At 38.4% G+C, this 26,794-nt stretch overlaps 1 non-coding gene across 1 annotated transcript; it reads left to right on the top strand.

Annotated features, from left to right (window-relative positions):
• The first annotated feature begins 21,430 nt into the window (after positions 1-21,430).
• LOC121066720 lies at positions 21,431-21,558 on the top strand. Its single transcript, XR_005817940.1, has one exon. It is a non-coding gene; the product is annotated as a U6atac minor spliceosomal RNA (small nuclear RNA).
• Positions 21,559-26,794: the final 5,236 nt, after the last annotated feature.

Raw genomic sequence — 26,794 nt, 5'->3', positions numbered from 1 at the left:
TTTAGCTTTCGTTAAATCTCAAGAAAATGTCTCTGTGTTTGCTTAGTATGGTGATGTTCCCAACATATTAACATGTACAGAGGAGTCTCTCTGGGAAGCCATCTGGTATATTATAGCACAGTATGTACTATCTTTCCTTGATGCCAAATACATGCATTCAATTAATGATAATCATCTGCTACTTCTGTGCAGTGATACGGTGGTGTTTTGTTCCCCCCCCCAACCTTCCCCTTTTCCTGAGTATTCTTAGCCAAGCTTTGCATAATCACCTTAGGAAACACTGGTGCTGAAAATTTGATTTCCTTCCCAGACAGCGGCATACCAGTGGGGTCCAACACAACCCTTGCTTGTTGATGAGGAGGAAGTGGAAACACAATAGCATTGCTTTCTCTCACACATTCACAGCTGGGCTCCCAGACTCAGTCAAAAAAAAAAAAATAAATTACATAGCCTGCAGAAATGTCATCAGGACTTGAGAGGTGCTGATCTAGGAGCAACAATTGCTCAAAGAACAGCTGTTATCATCCACAGAGACTCTAGCAGTTCCACCAGAGAAACATTTTTAGCCAGTTTTCCTCACTACCATAGAAAAACTTATTTCAGGTATGGTTGTGAGAGAAGGCAGAAACAGCTACTTTAATGCTAAAGACGATGCACAGAACAGCAAAATTGCATTCAAGATGACACAAAGATTGAAACAAGCTTTTAATCATAATTATATTGCATACCAAGTAATAAATTAAATTAAAATAAATGTAAAAAGGAGAAAAAAATGTCAAAAAACACTTCTTAGACTCTTGACTTTGACAGTTCATCACTCTTCCTTTCATATTTTACAATTAAGTGAACCTGCACTGAAAGTTGAATCTGTATTCCCCAGCCCCTTGCTGAGGTCAGGACACCATCAGGTCAAGATGAAGTGAGAGTTCAGACCAACAGTACCAGAGAACATTCTTGGATGGCCCTGCACCAGAAGTACAGACCATTCTAACACCTATAAGAAAATGCAGTCTTTCAGTAAAAAAAAAAAAAAAAAAAAAAAAAAAAAGACAACAACAACAACAAAAAAAACAGCACCTAAAATCCCCACAGAAACAGCAGTGTATCTAAGTAACAGATGAAGAGTTTTGCCAGTTTTACACTCCTGATATGGTATGGTCAAGGTTGGTTAATGTGGCACTGGTTCTGCCAGGGCCTTCCAAGCAGAGTGAGGAAAAGAGAAAAATGTGGCCTTGTGGAGACTACAAGACTAATGTCACCTTTCTGTGCTCCTGGCCTTGCCTGGCCTGTAGCAAGAGCTTTGGAGAGATTCCCAGTAGGAAGAGGCAATGCAGCACACATGGCCCATGTTGCTTTCTCATTTCTTTCCCCATTCGCATTGTCACCAACCCGACTTCTGCATCCCCACATAACAGTGTCACTTCTTGAGCACCACCAGGGATTTGCTGAGCTGAGTACCTGCTTGCCTGTGTAGCACATGGACCTCTGTGGTTCTTGTGTGTGTTCCTTCTCTGTGTCCAGGCTGATGGGAAGAAATGTGAAGGTGCCAGTGGTTCTGGGCTGGTGGGGCTGCCCCCAGTGCTGATACGTTCAGAAACTGTTTCTGTAGGGATCAGATTACTCAGGCTCAGAAACCAAAAAGGTCCTGGATGGCTCCCCTCCTACTCCTACCAGACCTTTTGGGGAATCACTTGGCAGAGCTGGATGTGGCTTTTTGGTTGCTCCAAAAGCCTTTGAGACCGCAACATTCAGTACCTGACTTGTTGACTCTGAACATGTACTGAACATACACTGCTCACAGGGAGACAAAACAGAACTGAACTGCACTGGACCATTTTGTATACTTCAGAGTATCCGAATAAAGCAAAAGAATAACAAGATGGCCCTGTCTTTACTGCATTCTACAGTAAAGAATCCATAACTGCTGATTCTGTTGTTAGTTATAACAAAGATATACAAAGAATGGTCAGTTTCATCAAATTTAGGAGAAATCTCTGAACATTCTCTTGGTAAGTAGGTTGCATTGTGGTGATGTTTCAGTGCAGACAAACCAAAGGTTTCTCAAAATAGTAGCATACAAATGTGCCTTTACACAGTTAGATAAGGAAGCTGTTTTCTCAAGCTAATGTTAAACTTGAATAAAAAGTCTCTATCTAAACATATTTAAGCTACCGCTCTCATTGTATAAAAACAAAATGGAGAGGAAGATTCAACTGAACAATTAATATGTATAGATATCTGAATTCCCATTAGAGTGATGATAGATGTTTTTAAGCCAGGTAGTACCGACACCCTCTGGAGTCAATATTCCATTCTACCTGTGTCACGGTTGCTTCTCTTTGCATGCAGGACTTTCCTCCACATAGAGGTTTGTGTTTTACGAACTGTCTTAAAGCAACTCTTTGCTCCCTCTTGTGGCCTTTTAGCAAAGTATGTTCCTTCTTGGAATCCAACTGGATTTTATCTTTCCTGGCATTTAGTTAACTATGATGCACATAACGTTGGGTCATGAGTTCTATGCATTAAATATACTTCCTTCCAAAATTCTGTAGATGAATGCTACATTTAAGTCCAAGTATATCTACATGTCTATTTCCTATTTCAATAATCATTAAAGTAAATTGAAATATATTTAAACAAAACTTTTCCAGCAAACATTAATAAAAATTTGACTGTTTTCTAGAAAAAAAATATTTTCAAGAATAGATTAAGTGCCCTCCAAATAACATCAATTTTTATTTTTATATGTATGAAAACAAAAACTTTTTTAATATATTGAATTTTTTGTATAATTGAGTTTTCAAGTACTAAACACAATCTCTGGTCTGGCCACACCAGGCACAATTTGTATTGCTTTTCTTCTGATGTGCACTGAATGTGGGTACATACCCTGTGAATGCAGAGAGAATGGGAATGAGATGTAGCACTTACACAAGTGAAGTGACAGAATTCATTATTCCTGTGGCATGTCAGTCATCATGCTTCTGTACTGTTGGCTGTGCACACATCTCTCATGGATGCAGAATACTGATAGGAGATACTGTTTTTATAGCTTTATTTCTCTTTTTCTGTTTACGTAACACATTCTCAGTGGGCAAAAAAATAAGCTCAACAGAGAGCTTCATTTTTTTCCCCCTCATCATTATTCCATTAAATTATGCTAATATTTTTATATTTGTTATTTGAAACAATTCTCAATAAAGTAGGGTGCAGATAAATAATCAAAGCCAGAGGTTTTGCAGAGTATGTTGGTGACATCTGAGCCTCTCTAACTCCACATATACACACTAATCTTTGACACGAATATGCAAAGTTAAATCAAGCCTCTCTCACTGAAGGCTACCCTGAACTGTATCATTTAACGACTAGCACCAGCTAATAATACGGATGTGGGAAGTTACACTGACTGGCTCCCCATGTGCTCTGGCTCTGCCAATACATATTCAAACCTCCGTTACATGATCACGTGTCTTGAGTTTTAGGCAATTTTGCTGGCAGCCTCCACAAAAGTACATGTATATATAATCTGTTACCAGGTTTCATCAACAGTAAATCAACTGAGTTCAGATCACCTGGCTGAACTTTAATGTTTTTCTTCTTAAGATTTCTTCTCTGGTTCTTAATTTTGCAGTTGAATATATGTTGGGCATGGCCATATATATGATGACAGCTTACAGAACACTCATTTTGTCCTCCAGATTCTTGGCTACGATGTCTTTAAAAGCAGAAAAAGAAGATTAGAACTATTGATTAGAAGGTTTGCAATTATATTAGTTTAAAGGGAAAGAAGAATATTTTGGATATTCTGATTCAAACAATCTTCTTCGTTCCTAAGGTGAGAACTCTGGAGAAGAGAGAGATGACTGCTCTAAGCAATCCAGGCGGGAAGTCTGGAATTCTGTGACTGCTTCTCTCTGCTTATGTTGCAAAGGCATTTTTTTTTTTTTTTTTTTTTAATCCAGAGCTGAAAATCAGTCCAGATTACAAGGTTTTAGTGAATCAGCAGTGCAGTCTATAAAGCCTGGCTCCTGCTGAAATACCCAGACTGTGAAGCTTCCAGGACCTGACAGTGTTCATTTTGAAATAAAACAAGCTCAGTTTTGAATTCCTGCTGTGAACAGTGCACTAAGGAACAAGAATCAAAGGTATGTTTGCTTGTCTGTATCTCAGTGATGACTAGCTACACAGGACAGAAAGCAGAGAATGAGATAAAGTTACGTAGGGAATTTGTTTGAAGCCTTAAAAAAGAGGGAAAGAAAACCCACTCTAATTTGTCTTATAATGTTTCAGACTTTGAAGATGAAACTCAGCTGGCATGGGCTGGATTATATTTGTGTGGGCATGAAGGCATCACTTATTCATCTTTGCAGAGTATGACTTGGCATTCACTGTCCAGCCTGCCAGGAGTGGAGATTTACAGTTATTTTATTTTAGAAGATCAACACCAACTGACTTTATTATCATAAATCATTTAACATGGAGCTATACTTTCAGAGCTCCTCCACTGACACTTTTCTCAGCTCAGCACAGTACATCTCAGAGCAGTCACACCATCAGCCTGGCAGACTGTATTATCCCTTGGGTTATCAAGGAATAGTGTGGGACAGATAAAGGTAGTTGTACATCAAGATGCTGAAATATTCAGGAAAGATTTTTCCTTAGAGAATTCCCAGATACACTTTACTGTCAAGACAGGTGTATGGCCACTGAGTTATTTATTAGATAGCACTAACATGGAGGACTACAGTCAAGAGTCTTCTTTAATTTGGAATGTTCTTTAGAAGTGACAATTCCATTGGGAAACAATGACTAGTCTGAATTACTTTAGTTGATAAAATTAGCAGTTTGAATTTGTAGGAAACTTTATAATAATTCTAAGAGAAAAAATAATGAAGGCTTAATCAGCAGAAGGGACAGGAATTCAACTAGGATTGATGCAAAAAGGGTGAGATAGGAACAACTTCTACTAACTTACATGGTTTGCATTAGAGCTGCTGCAGGGAGCTAGGGTGAAAAGCAGTAGTATCTCTTCCCTTATGTTCACTGCCATGCATGAATAACTGAATTGGCATGCATTGGAAGTTATGGTATAGCAGTAGCTACCATAGGGTGAAGGTGAAGGAGCAAGCAGCACATTACTTGCCTACGCACTGTCACTGTTTCCTCAGCAAATGCCCAGTTTGGTCCATGGTAATAGCATTTGCTCCCCAGTTCCTCTGCACACCTAAATAAATAAATAAATTAATTAATTAATCAAATTAAACACAGTGGCCAGGTAGCCAAGCCAGGGTAGACACATCCTGCTGTGGGATTCAGTGTCGTGCACTGTGGCCTTTTCCCTGCTACATGATGTGTGACCAAAATATCAAATAACAGCTTCCTGAAGAAAGATATGATTAAAATCTATAAAATCATAAGAAATGGTGAAGAGTTTGAATGTTCAGACTGAATTCTAATGTACATGAGATAGATTTAAGAAAAACAAAAGGAGATGTCTGTTTAATTCTCTATTAAGCTGTATAACTCCTTGCCATAGGATGCTAAGCATTTACAGGATCAGGCATGTTCATTAAGAAAGACCCTGGTATACTGGAGCTTGTGTAGTGAAGGGCCACCATGATGTCTATGGGTCTAGAGCACATGAAAAAGCTGAGATGCTTGGGTTTGTTCAGTTTGGAGAAAGGAAAGCTAAGGAGAGGCTATGGGCACACATTCATAAACCAAATGAGGAGTTGCAGAGGAAACAGTCAGACTCTTCCGGTGTGTAGAACAGCAAGGAAAGTCACAACTGAATACAAGGGAATATATTTCACAAGGGCAGTCAAACCAGCACAGATTGCTGAGATACTGAGCAGCCTTCTCATCTTGCAGATGCTCAAAATCCACCTGGAGAAGACCCTGAACAGCCCAATCCAGGAGTAGCTTTGATTTAATCCTATGACGACGTAAAAGGGAAATCCACTGGAGCTGCTCAATACAAAGGTGATCGCTTTTGACTCAGGAGGGCCTGCAGCTGTAAAGTGCTGGAGGCTAAGCATGCTCCAGAGAAATGTCATCAGTTCTTCCTCTATTTGTGTTGTCCCCTCTTCCTTTTCCTTGTGTTGTCCCTAGGAATTCTTTACTAGCCATGTTCAGAGACAGGTTTCTGGGCTTGATGCACATTTGATCTCTTTCTTTATATACCTGTTAAGATGGCCATTGAGATAGTTTGCGCGCCCATAAAGCTGCTAGAAATGCTAAAAGCTAAAAAGCTAAAAAGCTAAAAAGCTAAAGCTGCATAAATGCTGCTATTTGTTCTTCACAAGTATACTTACTAAATGTCTGGCATATTCACACTGTGTTGTTATATGACTGCCTGTTGCATCCAAATGCTTAAATGCTGCAGGTTTTTAGTAGATTTTATTCCTTTCTTATTGTGTATGATATTTGGACTGCTTGGTAGATGAATATTGAAAAAATGAGAAAAAAAAGGAAAAGGAGGAAAGCTAGACATGCAAAGCAAGGAAAGTGGCATAAGGACTAGAGAATATAAAACTGACATCTTTCCTTTTGTATCATGCAAACAAGGACTACATGAAAATGTAGAATTTAAATCAGAAAATGCTTATAGAATACCAGAAGGAAATAAACCAGATCTCCCCACAAATGTTGACCAGTGAGGACTTGCTGTTCTCCGCGCCTTTGTAGACTTCAGTTAAGAACATCAGTTCTTACTTTCCCTTCACAGTCATCTGAGCACACAGTGAACTTAATTTTAGGCAAGGGTGGGTGCTGTAGATTGAGAAAATTTGTTAAATTTTCCTATTGTGTTAGAAATCCCCTCCTCCACATGTATTCATACACATGTAATATTTTCTGCTGAATAGAACCTGCCATAAGGCTGTATAACAACAATGATTTGCAAATTTTGCCCCCAATTATGGTCATAACATATATAAGCAAAGAAGTTCACTTGCTTATGCCAATGTTAATGGCTAAAAAAGACCTGTCATGATGCTCTGTCTGTGAGCACCTGTAGCCATCTTTTTTCTTTTTTTTCTCTTTTTTTTTTTTTTTCAGAACTACAGCTGCATTTGGCAGAAGAACACATATTAACAAGTCTAATAGATTTACTTCACACATATTTCAAAACATTGATTTTCATGTGTAAAATAAATAAGTCACAAACTATTCCTCTTCAAGTCACTTTATTTAACTTTGTTCGACATTAGGGAAACTACAAGCTGAACCAAAAACTGTGTTCTCTTTATTTATTATTTTTAATCCTGTTTTTCCCGGTTCCATGATGGGCATTATGTTTCTACTGGCATTTATTTATAAAGAGAATTATTCTTTTTTTTTTTTTTTTTTTTTTTTTTTTTTTTAGTAACCAATTAAAACAAAACAAAAACAAAAGAAGCAAACAAACAAGAAAGCCCCAACATGCAGTTATTACTGTTTAACTTCCCTCTCCTTCCACACCCTTACAATTCTTCTATTTTTACTGTATCTTAAGATAATCCTGTAGGTTTGATATTTACCATTGGGCCCAGTAGAATTTGAACAAGTTTACATTACCCTCACAAAAATACTTTTAAACTAGTACTTATATTATTAATAGAATTAAATGAGAAGGAAAATACAGAAAAATACAACCTAACTTGTTCTTTTTCTGTCTTGTGCTCGTAGAGGAAGGGACACTGAGGAAACCTGAAGAAAAAAACAAAACAAAACAAAAAGTTTTACCATGAGAGGTAACAGTTGCTTAAATAAGGTTTACATTAAGGTTTCCTAAGGCCTTTCCTTCTTAGACACTAGCCCCATTGACTACTCATATATTTGAACGTAAAAGTTTATTATTCAAAGATGAATCTTCAGGTGATATACATTTAATAGAATCATAGAAACATAGAATCATCGAGGTTGGAAAAGATCTCCAAGATCATCTGGTCCAACCATCCCCCTACCACCAATATCACCTACTAAACCATGTCCCTAAGCACCACGTCCAATCTTTCCTGTGACTCCACCACCTCCCTGGACAACCCATTCCAATGCCTAACTACTCGTTCTGAGAAGAAATTTCTCCTAACTGCCTGGAGACTCAGCAAACGTTCCCTGTTCAGCCATGCCAATCTTCTTCCCTGATGGCTCATCTTACAGCACACAGGGACAGCCTGCTCTTGCGCCTTTAAGACTTACATCATGAGAAGCACCCAGCCTTCCTGAGCCCCTCTGCCCTTCAGGACTGACTCCCAAGGGACCCTCCCTAACATTGTCCTGAACAGCTCAAAGTCTGCTCTCCAGAAGTCCAAGGTAGCAGTTTTACTGACCCCATCTCCTGACTTCACCAAGAATAGAGATCTCTACCATTTTGTGGTCACTCTGCCCAAGACAACTCCCCGCCACCACATCTCCCAGCAGTCCTTCTCTGTTTGTGAACAGCAGGTCTAGCGGGGCACCCCCTCTGGTAGGCTCACTAACGAACTGAGTCAGGAGGCTGTCCTCCACGCACTCCAGGAACCTTTTAGGCTGCTTCTTCAGGGCTGTATTTTATTTCCAGAGTATGTCCAGGAAGTTGAAGTCCCCCATAAGATCAAGTGCTGGAGATTGCATGACTTCTTTACATCTGTTGCAGCTTCTTTACATACTGTTCAGATATGCCATTAGTAGTATTTTTAATTATTTTTTTTCCACAGTATATTTTGTTCTCTTGCATGGATTTTCTTTTAGTTCATCCTTTCCGTTTTGTGACTGAGGGCTGACAATTTTTTGTGGAAATATGTGGGTGAAGGAATGTAATGGCTGTTTTACTGAAAATATATTTTATACAAAATTAACTAATTTTGGCAACTCTTTTTGACCCATTCCATTCTCGAGAAATGTCAGCTTGAAAATATGGAGTCAAGCAATACTGAACAGAATAGTCCTATCCCCAAATTATCCATACTTATACTGACAACAGCCAGAAACCTGCGCAGAGGTTTGACATTGACAAAGAGCGCGGACATTTGGCAAAAGTATTTTATGACTAAGAACTACAGGAACTAAGAACCCTGCAATGCTCTGAGGTTACATTTGCTTTGTATGACATCTTATTTTCAGGTGCCAATGTCTTGGTCTTTTCACAGTAAAAGATTTTATTTATTTATTTATTTTCATTAGCAGGGTCTAGACAGTGTTGATAGAGCAGTCGGAGTTCTTTGCTAAAAGCAGAGAGATCAACAAATATAGCACACACATAGAGGAAGATCATCTGTGCTAATTAAGAAGAAAGGCTGGAGGATGTTTTCATTGGATTGTGCTGATTCCATTACTCTTCAGATGTCTCAAAAGCCCCTGTGATTGACAGAATGACCAGTGGGTGTAAATAGGATTTTGACAGGAAGGCCAAGTTCTCTTGACTTTAAATCCAGATACTCATAGCAAGACAGTCATAACCTGAGAGGCTTGAATTGCAAGTTTTAAGATAACCACTAGATTCAATGACCATCTCCCTACCAGGGAGCTAGGGTTTCTTCATCCTGTCTGTCTGTCTTTGCTTTGGTTATAACTTGCTAAAATCACAGGTCTCTCGTAAATATATCTTTTAGGCTAGTGTCACCAGAGGCCTTCCTGGATGGTATTTACCCTTTTATTTTTCATGACTGCATTTAGAATTTGTCATACAGTCACTAAATTTTTTCTTCTTTTTCTTTTCTTTTTTCTTTTCTTTTCTTTTCTTTTCTTTTCTTTTCTTTTCTTTTCTTTTCTTTTCTTTTCTTTTCTTTTCTTTCTTTCTTTTTTTTCTTTTTTTTCTTTTCTTTCTTTTTTTTTTTGCTTTTCTTCTTGCTTTTCTTTTCTTTCTTTCTTTTCTTGCTTTTCTTCTTTTCTTTTCTTCATTCTCTTATCTTTTCTTCTCTTCTATTCTCTATTTATTTCTTTCTCTTTCTTCTTTCTCTTCTTTTTTTTTTATTTCTTTTTTTGCTTTGCTTTGCTTTGCTTTGCTTTGCTTTGCTTCTTTCTTTTTTTCTTTTTCTCTTTCTCTATCTTTCTCTTCTCTTCTCTTCTCTTCTCTTCTCTTTTTTCTTTTCTTTTCTTTCTTTGCTTTGCTTTGCTTTGCTTTGCTTTGCTTTGCTTCTTTCTTTTCTTTGCTTTTCCTTTCTTCTCTTCTCTTCTCTTCTTTCTATTTTTATATTCTATTCTTTCTATTTATTCTCTCTTCTTATCTTCTATTCTCTTTCCTTTCATTTCCTTTCCTTTCCTTTCTTTCCTCATTTCCTTCCTTTATTACTTTCCTTTCTTTCCTTCCTTTTCTTCCTTTCCTTTACTTTCCCTTCCCATTCCTTTCCTTTCCTTTCTTTCCTTTACTTTCCTTCTTTCTTTCATTCCTTTCCTTTCCTTTTTCTCTTTCTTCTCTTCTCTCTCTATCTTCTCTTCTCTTCTCTTCTCTTCTCTTCTCTCTTATTTTCTTCTCTTCTCTTCTCTTCTCTTCTCTTCTCTTCTCTTTTTTCTTTTCTTTTCTTGCTTTGCTTTGCTTTGCTTTGCTTTGCTTCTTTGCTTTTCTTTGCTTTTCCTTTCTTCTCTTCTCTTCTCTTCTCTTATATTTCTTCTCTTCTTCTCTTTCTCTTCTTTCTTCTCTTCTCTTCTCTTCTCTATTCTTCTCTCTCTTTTTCTTTCTCTCTTCTCTTTCTTCTCCTTTCCTTCTTTCCTTCCTTCCTTCCTTCCTTTCCTTTCCTTTCCTTCCTTTCTTTCCTTTCCTTTCCTTTCCTTTCCTTTCCTTCCTTTCCTTCCTTCCTTTCTTTCCTTTCCTTTCCTTCCTTTTCCTTTCCTTTCCTTTTTCCTTTTTCCTTTTTTTCTCTTCTCTTCTCTTCTCTCTCTTCTCTTCTCTTCTCTTCTCTTCTCTTCTCTTCTCTCTTCTCTTCTTCTCTTCTCTTCGCTTCGCTTCGCTTCGCTTCACTTCTCTTTTTTCTTCTCTTCTCTTCTCTTCTCTTCTCCTCTTCTCTTCTCTTCTCTTCTCTTCTCTTTTCTCTTCTCTTCTTTCTTCTCTCTTCTCTTCTCTTCTCTTCTCTTTTCTCTTCTCTTCTTTCTTCTCTCTTCTCTTCTCTTCTCTTCTCTTCTCTTCTCCTCTCTCCTCGAGTCTCCTCTCCTCTCCTCCTCTCCTCTCCTCTCCTCTCCTCTCCTCTCCTCTCCTCTCCTCTCCTCTCCTCTCCTCTCCTCTCTTCCTTTTTTTCTTTTTTCTTTTTTTATTTTTTCTTTTTTTCATTTTTTTTGTTCTTTTTTCTTTTTTTTTTTCTTTTCTTTCTGTTCTTTTTTTCCTTTTTTTTTTTCTTATTTTTTTTTTTTTTCTTATCTTTCTTTTCCAGGACTAGTCAAAATATTTGCAATATACTAGTCATTTGTCGAACATTAGAATTTTGTCATGAAAGATTTAGATAAGTTTGATACAATGGTTGATGAAATTTTGGAAGGTTTTGTGGCTATTTTATTAATGCATATAAATGGTAACTGTATGCTGGCCTACTTAAATGCCCTGTAGTGACATTTCTCAAATGTGATGAGGCTGATTATATCTTTCCAGTGGAGTTATATCAGCAGGAAATGATTTGTAAAACCCTCCTCCTAACTTCAGTACTTCATTTCCACCCCAAACTGAGCTAGCTATAATACCCTTCATAAACAAGAATAGAAAGTTATGAGATTCCTTTAGAGGAGATGTCTTTTGAAGACTTTCCTCTCTAAATTTAGTCTGTAAATATTTAAATTCTAACACAAGAATTCTAAAACTTAAAAAACACTGCTATCTCAGTTCAAAGGAGTAGTTTCTTCTTATTTTATACATTGCATTATTTCAAATATTCCTCTGAAGAAAACTTTCTTGAGATATTGTCCCTATCCATTATCCTAGTAATTTTGGATACTTTTTGGACTTAATAAGTCCTAATATCCTACAACGATATGTTTCAGTAAATCTCAGAAGCTGTCACTATATGTCATTATTTGCCATATTTGCCTAACTTCTGGTGAGCTTCTTTCCCCTGTCTTATATTTTTTCAAAGTATATTGAACTCAGGATGCTTTCAGTGGTACTGGTACTGTATAATTTTGAAAAGCCATCTAGTTATGTTTGATTGTCAGGACTGGACATATCACCAGTTATACTTTCTGAAAAAATAAATATTTGAATCACAGCTGCTATGCTAGAACACAGAAGGGTCTGAATGTCTCCTGTGACCACAAAACTTTATTTATATAAATAAAATTACTGAAATTACCAAGAGTTGGTTAATTATTTTCCATACTTTTCCTTGAAAAAAAAAAAGTTATCTTTTCATCCTAGAGTACAGAGTTTTCAAAAACCTAAAAACAAACAAACAAACAACAAAAAAACCCACAGCATTTTCAAAACCTAAAGAGCGTTTTTTTATTGTTGTTTTGTTTGTTTGTTTGTTCCTGTATCTGGAGATAAAGTTATTACTCAGTCATGGGCTGGAGAATCACAGTAATCCTGAAGTATTTATTTGTTCTGTGTGCTGTTTCTTTTGAAACCAACAAGAGGAAATTTAAGTATTTAGAAATGGGATTACAACCAACAATTTATTTTCTATTTGTATCCTGTTCTATGATTTGTTTAACATACATCAGTGAACAGCAGCAATGATAGCAGGTCCCTAGTACTATAGATTCTTATCAGTACTTAGCAATGAGAAGTTTTGTTTCTCTTTTCTGTTTCACTAAGTTCATTTGCTTTAAAACATGTTCAGACATCCACATTAATACCACAGTCTAACAAAGCACATTATTCAATGTTTAAGAAATACTTAGCAACTAAAACGTAAAGAGTAATGTCTTTTGACTTCAGTGAGACTTTAACATGTACATGCATGCTTGCTGGATAGGAAAGCTGCCTTGGATTACATGCCCATGACATGCTGAGTTACATATGTGTTTATGTATACGTCTGAAGGATTGTTGAATCATGGCAAATTTATGTTTTCATTCTATTTAAGGTTTCATAATGACTTTGTATAGATATCTGAGCAACATTGAGACAGTGTTAACATCAAGAGGCTGAGCACAGGAGTATGATGAACAGTTGTAGGTGTTTATGAAATTTAGACTTAATCCAGGTATTTCTTAAATGAAAGAAAAGACACATATTATCATAGAAACCTTACACTTTCAGAAAAACAGAACATACATAGCAAACTACCATATATAAATGTTAAATGACAAATATAACAAGAATATTATGATAAAATATACTATAAATAATAGAAATATTAGGACAAAAATTCTTAAATTTTTTTGAAGTAATGTTTGCATATTTCAGACTTAGATATACTTTGGACTGATACAAAATATTACATTGGTTTACACAAGAGCTAGGTATAACTGACATTTGCAATATATTCTGTCTCGTTCTTTCTACATAAGCAGGAGGTCTAAGGCTATAAATATTTTTTATTATATAAACTACCCTTTCTATAAACTTAGTGGCTCTGGAGTATTTATATAATCCAGTCAGTTTCCTAATATGGTCAATTTTCAGTTATCCCGGTTACATCATATTTCCTTATTACACACATATGTCTTCAATGCTGTGTCATAAGAACCCTGCAATTTGTGTGGAAAAAGCTGATAGTTCTTTTTCAGTTTGTTTCCACTTCCATTTTCTCTTTCTATCTTTGAACGTCACTTCAAGTGTTTTAAACTTTTACTACCAATGGCTCCTCCTGATTTTTCATTACTGAGAAGTTTGTCCACCTCTGTCACCCCATTAAAATAACATTTCCATTTATTTTACAGATAGCTCTGGCACGTTTCCTCATGTTCTGCTCAGCACGGTTCCTCTGGCTGTGTAGTGATGCTTTTGCCTAAGTGTCTGCTTAAAATAACTGCTTCTAAAAACTTCTAAAGCAGCCATAACTCCTTGTCAGTCTGCTGCAAAGGTTGAAGTCTAACCAGTGCATCAATATGTACCCAAGAAAGCACTTTTCCAAGTGTAGTAAAGAAGTTTTAAATATTTTTAAAGACCCTGCAAAGTTTCTTGGCCACTTTCCCACTCTGAGACAGAGAACAATTGCAGCCCTCATATTGGGTTACAGAATACATGTAACCTGTAAGAAGAAATAAACATATTTGGCTCGGTGTAATATTTGTCTTCTCAGTATACAGGTTGCATACAATAACCTACAGGTAAGATCTGAAGTATTGGTCTTGATATGTGGGCAATTTATTGTAAGTTGGTTTTTATTTTTTATTTTATTATTTTATTTTATTTTATTTTATTTTATTTTATTTTTAGAAGTAAAACCAACATTGCATGACCTAAGGAAATGAATTCCAAAAATTAGTTAGAATTCCACTAAGTTGCACAATACTTATATTACAATACTCAAAACAATTGTCTTTGAAGTGGGTGAGTATGCAAGATATGCTGGGACAAATCTTTCCCTTAGATGAATGTAAAAGATACTAAACATTACTAATGTAATAATTATATATATATATATATATATATATATATATTTGAATATCAGGAACAGTGGTCTCTAGAAGATTAAATTGCTGAATTTGCAAACTATCTTGACTTAAACAAGATATATTTAAACAATATAGCTTAGTTCATCAAGATTGCTTTCATTTCTGTTAATGTCACATAAATAATATTGGTGTAAATTATTTGGAGGGGCCAGTTTGTCATGGTCTGGATTCCTTTGCTGCTTCAAAAAAAGCTTGTCTGGAACTCATTAACTCACACATCACTATCTTCGAATAACTACATTAACTTCATTGAAAAAGCACAGGATTCAAACTTGTTGTCATGGGAGTAAATTGCAAAAACCTGAGAATCTTTTGAAGCTTTAAAGATTTTCAGAGCAGGTGACTTCTGCTCAGTCCTTGTTTCTTACCCCAATTTCTGCATCTGGCTCCTTGTGGCATTTCTGCCAATATCGTAGATACATTGATATAAATTCTCCAACTATTAAATTCCTTAGGTTGTGAATTGTTAAAAAAAAAGCTTTTTTTTTTTTTTTTTAAATCCCAAATATACTGACTTTCAGCTTTCAGCCATTGGCTCATATTTTGTCTTTATTGCCTAATGAACCCTCTGAAGTCATTCTAGACCTCGTGAAGGTACTGTTAGCAAAAGCCAAAAGAAAACCACATATATTTCCAAAATGGGATTTTTGCCAAATAAGACACCTAAGTTCAGATTTGTGATCAAAAAAATCATTCAGTCTCCACCTTGAGTTTCAGGCGAAACTGACTGAAATGGGAAAATTCAATTCATAAATCCATAAAGATATTCAAATACCTGTTACTATGCTTGATTTTCAGGTTCCTTGGACTCCAAGGTCCTTATTCTCTAAAGTATTGGAAATTAGTACACAAAATAGGATATAAACACATTTTGGCTCCTAACTAAACGTACTTCAAATCTAGGGGACATTTTCTTCTCCCTTCAGCAGTTTTGGATTGGGGAATTGGTAAGAATCCTACAGTGAATGCAACTTAAAGAAAAATACTGCTTTTACTTCCAATAAAGAAAAATAAAATCAAAGATATTAAATAGATACATATTTAAACATTGTAACAGGACCTAGAAAATATCATTATTGTATTTTAGCTACTCTTTTTATTGTTTTCAATTGCACTAAACAGTTTTCCAAAAATAATATTTATGGGGCACATTAGAATATGGATGATGGAAAAAAATGGCTATAAACTAAAGCATCCATTGTTTTTTGGCTTTCCAGTGTTAATTTTGTCATTTATGTGCAGTGCTCGAAAGCCATAACTCCTGGCAGCTCTTTTTGTGGTTCAAATTCAATTACAGTTTCATCAGAAATGGATGCATTAATGGACAGTTATTCAAAGACAACTGTTAGAAAGATTTCACTCCCTTCTCACATAGCAGAGACATTGTCATCTGACAATAATCTAGGGCCAAAATCATAGAATCGTCATAGAATCATAGAATGGTTTCAGTTGGGAGAGACCTTAAAGATCATCCAGTTCCAACCACCCTGCCATGGGCAGGAACACCTCCCACTAGATCAGGTTGCTCAAAAACCCATCCAGCCTGGCCTTGAATGCTTCCAGGGGTGGGGCATCCATAGCTTCTCTGTGCAACATATGCCTGTGCTTCACCACCCTCATAGTAAAGAATTTCCTCCTTATATCTAATCTAAAAGTCCCCTCTTTTAGTTTAAAGCCATTACTCCTTGTCCTGTCACTACACTCGCTGACAAAGAGTCCCTCCTCAGTTTTCCTGTATGCCCCCTTTAGGTACTGGAAGGCTGCTATAACGTCTCCCTGGGGCCTTCTTTGCTCCAGGCTGAACAAACACAACTTCCTCATAGGAGAGTCTTCATAAGAGAGGTGCTCTAGCCCTATAATCATCCTTGTGGCTCTCCTCTGGACTTTCTCTAACAGGTCCATGTCTTTCTTGTGCTGGGGGCCCCAGAACTGAATGCAGTGCTCCGGGTGGGATCTCATGAGAGCTGACTAGAAGGGGAGAAAATCTGTAATATGTCTTCAGTTGAAAAATCTTTTTTTTTTTTTTTTTTTTTTTTTTAAGGAATCTTACATGGCAACATAGTGATTGGAAGTGCTTTCTTATTATAAAAATACTATCAAGAGATAGTATTCTTAAAGAAAAAATGTATTTATGTTTACTACTTCACTTTTCAGGCTGTTTTTGTCCCTGTGCAAGAAAACATTTCAGTCTTAATTTCAATGCAGTCTGGATGATGATCCTTAGAAAAAGGATATTATCCTATAAATGTAAGAACAAAACTACTGTTTTTAACTTTCAAACTTTCACCAGTAAATCCAGCTGATGTATGAAAGCAAGGCACTACTGGTTTTCTCTTTTAAAACCTATGGAAATTTCCTAACTGAAACAGAAAAGCTGAAGGCAAAGAGAAGGCTGGATGGGCCGTCTTACTACAAATGTTCAATGTTACCTTCAAAATGATGATGTAAATCCTTCTTTTGGTGATGATGACTTTGGATAAAATAAATATAATAAACATCATAAATGTTTGTCATAATCAAAAATAATCGTAATCATAATCATAAATCAAAATAATCATAAACATAAATATAATAAACATCATAAAATGGAATTGACTGCTTCCACCTCAACGGTTCTGTGTCTGCAGTAAACAAGTACATTCAGTATAGCCTAAATGTCCTTATCTCCAATTTATACAAAAGGTTTATCTAGAAATTCCTGGTAATTTCCACCAGTGTTATACAATTCCATATATTGAAATATGGAAAGAACACAACAATTAACAAGGCTCATTTTCTTTACAGACAATTAATATTTCATTCATTGTAAATTCACATTTTGTTTTTAACTGAATTTCTAGCTGATGTGACATTAAAGCATAAAATATTAAGGTGAACATAGAAATAATAATAAAAAAAAGACATCTAATACTGTGAATCACAAAAGGTGAAATCTTTTGTGTAGTCTAGGATTAATGTATGTAACATGGATAAAACTTGGCACACTTAATTTAGCTGTGAAATATTGTTTTTATTGAATTAATCTGCTTACCCATTACTGTATAACTTCATTCTATTATTCCTTTTGAAGAAGTACAAATACAACAATTATCTTCTCGGTTATTTAAATACACCCAGGCAATTAAATGCGTATCTCTTAAATAAGTACATGTATTTTACTTTTCAGCTTAGAAACTCCTTCACTGTCTCCTCCACTATCTCCTGTCTCCAAGCAATTATCAGTGTCATATGGCTATGTCTATGGAAGTTAAATAATCAGTATTTTACTTAATTAGCTTGCTTTACCCAGCCAGCAACTCTCAATATTTTTATTCCCAGCCAGCTCTGTTTCAAAATCAGTCTGCTATTCTGAAAGCCAGAGCTTTAAAATGTACTTGCCGTTGCTGAAGGTTGCCTATATTGAAAAGCAAAATTGGTACTGGAATAAAAGGAAAACCTTAGATAAAATATGAAGTGGTTGAATCTGTATGTTCTTGAGTATATTTCCTGTTCAAATCTATAACTTTGCTGCGTTCTGTTCATTCCTTGTATTATTCTGCTACACTGTGAGTTGTTACATCTCTTATCTTATTTTCACCTGAAGGCATATTTAACAGGCATTTGTATGTTTACTTGAAGACCTATAAGAGACCAGGGTCTTTGGAAAAAGTCCTGATTAAGCAATCTATGCAATTTCCTTTTTTAAATATTATATGTATATATATATATTTTCAAATAGTTCTGTTGCTGACAATAGGAATTTATTTATCTATCTATTTATTTATTCCCTCCAGTCATCACTGTAGGAATCAGAAGGAATCTTCTTTAGGTCATTGGGGTTACATCAATGTGGAAATCACATAATCAACAGGGACATCTGTCCATTCATGTTCTCTTTGACAGGCCGGATTTAGTATTTTGGGGACCATGTGGTTCACAGTACTGCAGCAATAGTGTCTGTCAGCTTTTTGTGCTGGGCACATGCACAAGAAGAACACTGAATCCTTCCCCATTGCTCTTTGTTGTCCTTGAAGTAGTTTAAATTCAAAGAGATGTGGATAGATAATAAAAGAGATATTTGGTTTACCTATGCTTCAGTTACCCGCTGAACACTTAACGTGTAGCTTCATGTATGTTATGTAATGATGCTGTCTTACTTTTATGAAATATAAATTTCCATTATGCATTGTAGATATGACAAAAGCCACACTTAGTATTGTGTTTTGCAGGATATGGAACACATGGAAAATAATAGTTTGCTGTAAGTTAACTACTACCCATCCCTTCCCCCAGTACATTGTGTTATAAACTAAGGTTACAAAAATCCCAAACACTTCATGCCTGGGCCAAATGAGAAATGACAGGACTCCTGGGGTTAAACATTGCCTTCTAGGTGTAAGCATTATATTTGTATGCATTTTAGACAATATTTCACTCAAGTCTATCTCTAAACAACAGCAATAGATCTTTGTGAGCGCTTTATTTCAGTTCATTATTTCAATTTTTAACATGAAGATGTTTAAAAGTCTACAACTTAATGTGATCTTCACTACACAGACAATGTAAAACCTGTCCCTTCAGAAACAAGAAAGACTGAATGCTTCTATTTGTGCTTCTTATTCTTTATGAATACTAATGCTCACAACCACAGATTAAATTAATCTCAGCTGCCTCAGTCACACTTGGTAAATGAATCATAAAATAGTTTCATCTTGATATGGCAAGTTGTCCTTGACAGCAAATTAAAATCTTAATAAGTGCCCTATTCAGAAAACACACACAGACACTTATTCTCCATTCCTAGAAATCATGGTCAGAATGCAGATTCATTGCTTTTCCTGTTTGTTTGTTTGTTTGTTGGTTTGTTTGTTTTTTGGTTGGTTTGTTTTGTTTAAAGAAAGATGAGAATAATAATGTGTTATTTTTCAAGGCCTTCTTACGGTATACTAGGAATTTTCAACCTTAAAGGAAAGTATTTCTGGAACTGCCTGATCATTTTGATAAGAAAAGCCTCAATAATATATTGAAAGCAAAAATAAAATAAATAAAATAAAGTCTGTATTTAGATGGTGTTTAAGCTAGTGAAACATTAACATTTTGTCAAATGCACTTCTATTATTAGTATTAGTATTGTTATTTTAAAAAAGAAGTTGATACCCTCATCTCAAACTAAAACTTGGCTTTTGTAGATCTTTGAAGACAAAGGGGTTGCTTTGTTGAACACTGGAAAACAGTGCAAACAGCAGTTTGCACTACTCTAATCTGGTTAGCTCATGTCTGTGTAATAGTTGGGAGAAAGGAGGAATGAGAAAAAAATAATGGAGTCCTTCATTTGTTTTGGAAGTGTGGGCAACTAAACAGCCAGAATTGTGTGTGATGTCAGAGCAGTTGTATTGCTGAACACAAATTAAGTGATTTTAGGACATTAATTTAATGTTGATAATAATCAACTTTAATGTAATATGCAATTTTAGAAGCCATAAATAACCTCTTTAACAACATTAAAACAAACAAAAAAACAAACAAGCAAGCAAATACACAGTATATATAACCAAATTTCTAGTGTAATAAACTTGAATATCAACTTTAATTCTATTCTTTGTATTTTGAAATGCAAGGTTTGTTTTCATAGCTGTAAAGATAGTTTATCTATTTTCCTTATTCAGTACCACGACAATGTACAGTTTCACGCAAACTGGAATTTATTGGTAAAATCTTGCTACATTTTGATCACAGCAGATATTTAATCAGCTTTTTTTTTTTTTTTTTTTTTTTTTTTTCAGAACTCTTTAATCTGTCCATATATGCATTATATATCAACAGCTAATTTAGAACTTTTAGGCTGCGTACTACTAATGTCCATACAAAACCTTACACAGAATCTTAATTATACAATGTAAGACTGCAGATACTATAGTGCTTATGAATTTCTAACAAAAAGTAATTAAAGTACATGTGCAGATTATGCTTTTCTACATGAAATAGTCCTAGATTTTTTAATTCATTTTGTCAAACAACTAACTCACATTCTGGACTAATGATCTGTAAAATTTCATTTATAGTGTAAAATAACTCTAGAGATGAGATCCTTTAAAATCTTTGTGAAAGAGTTACTGGCATATATTTCTATCACAGTATCTACACTTTATAATGGAAACAGTGACAGGTCTTTTCAATGACAGAGCAGCAGCTAAACGAGTAGGACAGCTGAACAGAAAAGGGCAACCAAAGAAAAATGGTATATCATGGAATATACATTATTGTTCAGACTCAGCACAGTGTTGCCACACTTAAAGCAATCTTCAATGAAGAATAACATGATTTTGTTAAAATAAAAGAAAATGGCAATTGGTTACTATCCTTAGCCGAGATTGTGGCAACTGTGTCTTAGAAGACATAAAATATAAAAAATATGTGTATGAAGCTTTTGTTTCCATAAGATCTTCCTGATTCAGTTAAAGAAAGATGATCTGCTCTTGGGCAGCTATACTTCTGAGATTTTTCTCTTATTCACCACAAATCTGAATTCTACAGAATGATCCATCTCTTCACAGGCATTCTTGGTACTTACTTATTATGGTTCTGTGAAAGACACTGAATAAAATGTCACCAATAAGACACACTTTAATTTAATAAACCTGTCCACAGTCTTTGAGGTAGAGAAATATGAAAATGAATATATATATTACTATTTGTAATTATTATTAATAGGATTCTTAAATACTATTAACTATCAATACTGAGAACTCTTTCAAGGTGTTAGCTTGAGTCCTTCTTCAGATTTTCTGATTATTATTCTTTTTAACTTTCCATTGTTGAACAGCCTGTCTTTATAGTTAGCAGAAGAAAATATAATGCACACTTAAGGATTAATCAATTTGGCAAATTTTAGACATCTTTAAAATGAGATGAACTGTGTCCGATTTTCCCGTCCGATTTTCTTAGTGTGTTGTATGAAAGGAGAGAAGTTTAGCACTCCCCTTGATAAGGATGGAAGAGGCCCCAGTGGCCTGTACAACACACATACGGTTAAGACACTGCCACCTACTTCGTGGCATCTAACCATGTTTTTGAGTGTCTGAGCCTCTTGCTGCCATCGGCGGGAGGCAGGGGGACTGCTTGCGTGAGGTGCGAGCAGGTGGACGACCTGGTCCGCATGGTGGCGGAACTCAAGGAGGAGGTGCAGAGGTTGAGGGATATCAGGGAGTGCGAGCGGGAGATAGACTGGTGGAGTGACTCCCTGCAGGACCGGAGGGAGAGGGACCAGGGTGAGATGCCCCAAAGGGGGGTGGACCCCCTGCCCTGTTGCCATCGGGCAGAGGGAGGGGACCTGCGAGTTGAGGAGGAATGGAGACAGGTCCCTTCTCGACCTCGCAGGAGATGCCCTCCCCTTCCGGCGCTGCCTTCCCAGGTGCCCTTGAACAATAGGTTTGAGGCCCTGGAGCTTGAGAGACCGGTGGGTGAGGACGAGGTAGGAAGCCTACCCAGGAGGATGCCTGAGGTGAGGAAGTTGGCTCCATGCCTCAGGACTGCCTCCACCAAGAAAGAGAGAAGGGTGATTGTTGTGGGCGACTCCCTCCTCAGGGGAACGGAGGGCCCTATTTGTCGGCCTGACCCCACGCATAGGGAAGTCTGCTGCCTCCCTGGGGCCAGGGTCAGAGACGTTACCAGGAAGCTTCCAAACCTGGTTCGCCCCTCTGACTATTACCCGCTTTTGATAGTCCAGGCTGGCAGTGATGATCTTGAAAAGAGAAGCCTGAAGGCTATCAAACAGGACTATAGGGGGCTGGGACAATTGGTGGAGGGAGCGGGAGTGCAGGTGGTGTTTTCGTCTATCCCTACGGGGGAAGGGAGAGGCACGGAGAGGACATGGAAAGCTCACGTGGTTAATAGGTGGCTCAGAGGCTGGTGCCAGCACAGAAATTTTGGTTTTTTTCACCATGGGGAGCTTTACTCGGCACCTGGCCTGATGGCCCCAGACGGGTCCCTATCTCCAAGGGGAAAACGGATCCTAGGCCAGGAGCTGGCGGGGCTCATAGAGAGAGCTTTAAACTAGGCAAGAAGGGGGACGGGGCTCAAAGAAGGCTTGTTGGAGCAGTGCCGGGGGAAACAATGGCTAGGCTGGGGAAGAAGGCGATGGCCCAGCTGAAGTGCATCTACACTAATGCACGCAGCATGGGTAACAAACAGGAGGAACTGGAAGCCATCGTGCAGCAGGAAGGCTACGACTTGGTTGCCATCACGGAGACGTGGTGGTACCGCTCCCACGACTGGAGTGCTGCAATGCCTGGCTATCGGCTCTTCAGGAGGGACAGGCAGCACAGAAGGGGTGGTGGCGTGGCTCTCTACATTAGAGAATCTTTTGATGTTGTGGAACTCCAGGCTGGGAATGATAAGGTTGAATCCCTGTGGGTTAGGATCCGCGGGAAGGCCGGCAAGGCTAGCGTCCTGGTCGGGGTCTGTTATAGACCGCCGAACCAGGATGAGGAGATGGATGAGGAGTTTTATAGGCAACTGACAGAAGTTGTAAAATCGTCGGCGCTTGTCCTCGTGGGGGACTTCAACTTCCCGGATATATCCTGGAAACACAACACGGCACAGAGAAAGCAGTCTAGGAGGTTTCTGGAGAGTGTGGGAGATAGCTTCCTGATGCAGCTGGTCAGTGAACCTACCAGGGGTGGTGCCCCGCTAGACCTTCTCTTCACAAACAGAGAAGGACTGGTGGGAGATGTGGTGGTCGGAAACCATCTTGGACAGAGTGACCACGAAATGGTAGAGTTCTCTATTGTTGGCGAGGCCAGGAAGGGGACCAGTAAAACTGCTGTATTGGACTTCTGGAGGGCTGACTTTGAGCTGCTCAGGACGCTGGTTGGCCGAGTCCCTTGGGAGGCGGTTCTGAAGGGCAGAGGAGTCCAGGAAGGCTGGGCGCTCCTCAAGAAGGAAATCTTAACGGCACAGGAGCGGTCCGTCCCCACGTGCCCAAAGACGAGCCGGCGTGGAAGAAGACCGGCCTGGCTCAACAGAGAGTTGCGGCTTGTGCTTAGCAGGAAAAAGAGGGTTTATAATCTTTGGAAAAAAGGGCAGGCCACTGAGGAGGACTACAAGGATGTAGCGAGGCTGTGCAGGGAGAAAATTAGAAAGGCCAAAGCTCATCTGGAGCTCAACCTGGCTACTGCCATTAAAGACAACAAAAAATCCTTTTACAAATATATCAATGCGAAACGGAGGACTAAGGAGAATCTCCATCCTTTACTGGATGCGAGGGGAAACCTGGTTACTAAGGATGAGGAAAAGGCTGAGGTGCTTAATGCCGCCTTTGCCTCAGTCTTTAGCGGCAATACCGGTTGTTCTCTGGATACCCAGTGCCCTGAGCTGGCGGAAGGGGATGGGGAGCAGGATGTGGCCTTCGCTATTCATGAGGAAATGGTTGGCGACCTGCTAAGGAGCTTGGATGTGCGCAAGTCGATGGGGCCCGATGGGATGCACCCGAGGGTACTGAAAGAACTGGCAGAGGAGCTGGCCGAGCCGCTTTCCATCATTTATCGGCAGTCTTGGCTATCGGGGGAGGTCCCAGTTGACTGGCGGCTAGCCAATGTGACACCCATCTATAAGAAGGGCCGGAGGGCAGACCCGGGGAACTATAGGCCTGTCAGTTTGACCTCAGTGCCAGGAAAGCTCATGGAGCAGATTATCTTGAGGGTCATCACGCGGCACTTGCAGGGCAAGCAGGCGATCAGGCCCAGTCAGCATGGGTTTATGAAAGGCAGGTCCTGCTTGACGAACCTGATCTCCTTGTATGACAAAGTGACGCGCTTGGTGGATGAGGGAAGGGCAGTGGATGTGGTTTACCTTGACCTCAGTAAGGATTTTGACACCGTTCCCCACAACATTCTCCTCAAGAAACTGGCTGCGCGGGGCTTGGACTGGCGTACGCTTCGCTGGGTTAGAAACTGGCTGGATAGCCGGGCCCAGAGAGTTGTGGTGAATGGAGTCAAATCTGGTTGGAGGCTGGTCACAAGTGGTGTCCCCCAGGGCTCGGTACTGGGGCCGGTCCTCTTTAATATCTTTATCGATGATCTGGATGAGGGCATCCAGTGCACCCTCAGTAAGTTTGCAGATGACACCAAGCTAAGTGCGTGTGTCGATCTGCTCGAGGGCAGGAAGGCTCTGCAGGAGGATCTGGATAGGCTGGAGCGATGGGCTGAGGTCAACTGTATGAAGTTCAACAAGGCCAAGTGCCGGGTCCTGCACCTGGGGCGCAACAACCCCAAGCAGAGTTACAGGCTGGGAGATGAGTGGTTGGAAAGCTGCCTGGCCGAGAAGGACCTGGGAGTATTGGTTGATAGTCGGCTGAATATGAGCCAGCAGTGTGCTCAGGTGGCCAAGAAGGCCAACAGCATCCTGGCCTGTATAAGAAGCAGTGTGGCCAGCAGGTCTAGGGAAGTGATTGTCCCCCTGTACTCGGCTCTGGTGAGGCCGCACCTCGAGTACTGTGTTCAGTTTTGGGCCCCTCGCTACAGGAAGGACATGGACGTGCTCGAGCGAGTCCAGAGAAGGGCGACCAAGCTGGTGAGGGGTCTGGAGAACAAGTCTTACGAGGAGCGGCTGAGGGAGCTGGGCTTGTTCAGCCTGGAGAAGAGGAGGCTCAGGGGCGACCTTATCGCTCTCTACAGTTACCTTAAAGGAGGCTGTAGTGAGGTGGGGATTGGTCTGTTCTCCCACGTGCCTGGTGACAGGACGAGGGGGAATGGGCGAAAGTTGCGACAGGGGAGTTTTAGGTTGGATGTTAGGAAGTACTTCTTTACCGAAAGGGTTATTAAGCATTGGAACGGGCTGCCCAGGGAGGTGGTGGAGTCACCATCCCTGGAGGTCTTTAAAAGACGTTTAGATGTAGAGCTTAGCGATATGGTTTAGTGGAGTGCTTAGTGTTAGGTCGGAGGTTGGACTCGATGATCTTGAGGTCTCTTCCAACCTAGAAATCTGTGTCTGTGTCTGTGTCTGAATACTCTCTGTGCTCTATACTGACTAGATCTCTGCTGACTGTGGAGGCAATTTACTTTGTAGACATCTCTATTTAGTCTGATTAATTGCATTTTTATATCCATTTTGATTGTAGATTTGATGATGTGCACTTCTTCATGTAGAGATTTAATAGCACAGTAACTAATCCTTAGGAGTTATACTTTTATGACTTGAATGTGAGATCCAGCTTTCTCTGACTGAATTTACTCAGCACACACATTCCAGCGTCTGAAACAAATAAAGCTGAGGTTTTACAGACAGTGGCTTGTAAACCCTCTGAACAGATTTGGCACAGCAGCAACCCCCATGCCAGGAGGTAGGTCACAAGACAGAGATATTAAGGGGCTGCAGTCTGGACACGTGGACAATTCTTACTATTCTGCTAATGTTCAATTTGTGTTGGAAATTGAAGGTTGTCAGTCTAATGTGTGTTGTTACTATTACACTGAGAAAAAAAATCTGACCTTTGCCAGATTTTAGAGACTGAGAAGACAGAAAAAGTCACAAATATTTGCAAGTCTTTCCAAACTCATACAGTTCAGTTCCCAAAGACAGCAGACTTACAAAACTTAATGATTCTCAGCACTTAAACCTTTAAAATTCTACCTGTAAAATTAATGGAAGTTTACAATCAAATGCTGTTCCTATGAATTTCTTCACTGGGCTGTTTCCTTTTAAGTATTTATTCTGTAACATAATAGGGCCACTGTTTGTCTTATACTTCCTTATTCCTTCCTTATTGTTCTTATACTTCCTATTTTGTCTCTTTCCACAGGACAGACAAATCTGTTAGCCTGATGCCACCATCATTCTCAGGCTTTACTTACGTGGGACAGCAAGTGTCAGGAAAAAATAAAGCTTTTTTTTTTTTTTTTTTTTTTTTTTTTACCAAGACCAAAAAAAAATGTTACCATCAAAAGTTTTAGCTGTGAAGTGTTCAAGGCAAGTGCACCTCACACTCATGCAAAACAGGTCTCCTTCTTCAGTCCACACTGTAAGTTAATGCAGAGAGGAAAACACTTTACTCTTGACTGACATGTACTACAGCCATAAAGGGAGGAAATGGACAGATATTTTAAAATAAATGTTTAATTTTTATTTTATTTTATTTTATTTTATTTTATTTTATTTTATTTTATTTTTTGTGGGGGACTACCCCTTAATGTGTAGTGAAGATAATAGATTAATATGCCTCTGAATTGGTGAAAAAGACATTTGCAAAAACAGATTTCCTGATCCTGTATGTTTTTCCTTTTACATGAGGTGTGACTGCAATAGCAGTAGCTTG

The sequence above is a fragment of the Cygnus olor genome, chromosome 2, assembly GCF_009769625.2.
Source record: "Cygnus olor isolate bCygOlo1 chromosome 2, bCygOlo1.pri.v2, whole genome shotgun sequence".
In the NCBI taxonomy this organism is placed as follows: domain Eukaryota; kingdom Metazoa; phylum Chordata; class Aves; order Anseriformes; family Anatidae; genus Cygnus; species Cygnus olor.
The sequence above is the reverse complement of the archived record's forward strand: the minus strand, read 5'-3'. Positions and strand labels throughout refer to the sequence as shown.